Below are 2,630 nucleotides of genomic sequence, written 5' to 3'. Positions count from 1 at the left end.
TGTAAGCCTGCAAGGGTGCTGGTCTTCAGCCACTCAAAGGCCACCAGAGCTGCCACTGGAGATGGACCTAGAAGTGGAGGAAGGAAACTGGCTAAAGTTTCTCTTCTAATTCTGTGCATCACATAGACAGATACACAGAAGAATAAGAAAGTGTAAAAATGATGTGCTTTGTGGGAGAAGAGGATAATTAGCAAATTCTCTTTCCATCCCTTTTATCTCCTCTCCATTTTTCCCAGTGCCCAACAATTTCCCCCAGGGTACTTCCATACACATTTTCTTACATCAAATGAACAGTGGAAAGGATGGTGGTAGCACTGACTATGGATGGTAGACTGAAGCCCTCACACCCTGATTTTTACTGGACCTAATCTGGTCACCACTCCCACAGGTGCCCACCCTCATACCAACCTGTAATGATCAAGGCAGTTACCACCTCTTTCCTTCTCTTGATTGGAGGTATATCCTAAAGGAGATCTATAAACTCATGAGATCTGTGGACCTAGAGACAGACAGACAGATGGAGGAACAGACAGGAGTGAAGATTTTGTTTACCATGACATATATTATTAACAAACCCCTCTCTATCCTCTTAAATTCACCCCATGCCCTGTTATCACAATAAAGGTGAAGGTGTGGGGTAAGTGAAGGGATGGTGGGGAGAGTGCCTGGAAAAGGGGAAGGCTGAGTATCCTCCAGACTAGACACTGGATACCTCCAGATAGACACTCACCTCCAACAACCCACCTTAGATGTCTACCCAGGCAATCCCCATCCTCTTACCAGCATATACTGATCAGGAATAATTTCCTCCGTATTTCCTTGCTTCCAGTGATCTCAAGCTTTCAGGCCTGTAGACCCAGCTGTGGACAAGTAAACAAACAGGGACTAGAGATCAGATCCTTCACAGAATGGACAAGTACCCTGATCTCTGACTCCAATCCCTGCCTGTGAGAGCCCATGTCCAATTTGCTAATATGATCCATCCTCTCAAGTCCTCTCTCAGTCCCATTGCAGCCCATCCTTACCCCAATGTTCCTACCATTTCCTGCACTGATATCAGCAGGGAGGATGGCAACACTGGGGAAATCTGGCAGAGTGCAGAAGTGGAAGAACCCTCCACTGAGACTCTCTCTCAATCTCAGCCATCTTATATGCCCACCCTCTCTTGTTACCCCTATGCACTGCCCATCTTCACACCAACCTCCACAGTCCCAGGCCAGTCTCCCACTTTCCTTTGCTTTCAGTGGTAAAGAGCCCTACTGTTGCCCTATGGGAAGACCTAGGAACAAACAGAGAAAAAAAGAAAGGTAAATGTTGAGTACTTATGACATTTCAGCATCTAAAACATGGGTCCCAGTACCTGCCTTACTGGGCTTCCCTGGTGGCTTGGTGGCTCAGTGGTAAAGTATCTGCCTGCCAATGCCTGTCAATGCAGGAGACTTGGGTTCAATCCCTGGGTCAGGAAGATCCCCTGGAGAAGGAAATGGCAATCCACTCCAGTATTCTAGCTTGGGAAATCCCATGGACAGAGGAGTCTGGCTGGCTACAGCCCATGGGGTTGCAGAAGAGTCAGACACGACTTGGCGGCAAAACAATAACAATCTGGATTTAGACACCTGTTCTCTGGCAAACAAAACCTAGGGCTTCTCCAGCACTGAAACAGCCAGGGTAGAAAAGGGAGGCAGGTAAAAGGGGAGCAACAGAGGCGAATTATTCTAAAACCACCTGTAGGATTCTAGGGCTTCTCCCCAAAGTCTATCATTTCCTTCACCTGTGCCAACAGGTGGAAGAATCTGAAAAACTGGAAAACGGGGAGACAGATGGAGGCCCCTAGAGCCTATACTCTAAAATGACAGCCTACTGCCATCTACTTCTCCTTAAACCCATCTCTAGCAGTTCTCCAACAAAAGAGACAGGATGTGTGTTGGGGTCGGGGGCTTCTGCTTCTGCAAAATCTCCATCCCTCCCCCGCAAAGGTTATCTCAAAAAAAAAAAAAAGTAGTTCTTTGAGACAGCAATTTGTATTTTCGCTGTATTATCTGAGATGCAAAAAAAAAGCATCCATAGAAAAGTTGCTGTCTTTATTGGTCTTCAACATACACTTTAAGTTAAAAAGCCCAAGCTTGGTAAGTTTGGTAAGTAAACACAGTTTAGAGAAAGTCCCCTATAGAGCCACCATCCAGATAGCGGCGCCTAAGTTCCTGTCATAGAGAATATTCATATAGCACTTCAACGGTTCACAGCGAGTGTTCGTACCCACACTAACCTCCGCAGATCCTGTGCAGTTTGCTCCTCTTCTTCCCTCGCCTCGCCACAAACACTGCCACACGAATCACTGTCGTCAGACAGGAGAGAGGAAAGGCACTGAGTGCTTGGACTAGCGCCCAGGACACAGATCCCAATACTCGCTTTTCTGGATTCAGGAACCCAGTTATCAAACGTCCCTCCGCACCTTGAGAGACGCCACTCGCACCAACCCCGCCGTCCAGTCACTAAGGCCCACCATTTTCTCTGCAAACGCCACCGTGGCGGCGTGTCCCTTCCACTGAAACTAGCAGGAAGCGGAGCGGACGTGTGCGATCAGTGATTAGAGTCGGAGAAGAAGGAACATCTCAATCTCTGCATTTCCC

At 47.6% G+C, this 2,630-nt stretch overlaps 1 long non-coding RNA gene across 1 annotated transcript; it reads right to left on the bottom strand.

Annotated features, from left to right (window-relative positions):
* On the bottom strand, nucleotides 1-2,586 carry LOC105001378. Its single transcript, XR_826857.1, has 5 exons — nucleotides 2,267-2,586; nucleotides 1,202-1,279; nucleotides 781-860; nucleotides 409-499; nucleotides 1-67 (listed from the first exon to the last, which is right to left on the bottom strand). It is a non-coding gene; the product is annotated as an uncharacterized LOC105001378 (long non-coding RNA).
* Nucleotides 2,587-2,630: the final 44 nt, after the last annotated feature.

The sequence above is a fragment of the Bison bison genome, unplaced genomic scaffold, assembly GCF_000754665.1.
Source record: "Bison bison bison isolate TAMUID 2011002044 unplaced genomic scaffold, Bison_UMD1.0 scf7180017854917, whole genome shotgun sequence".
Taxonomy (NCBI): Eukaryota; Metazoa; Chordata; class Mammalia; order Artiodactyla; family Bovidae; genus Bison; species Bison bison.
Note: the sequence above shows the minus strand (reverse complement) of the source record. Positions and strands in the feature narration are given on the sequence as shown.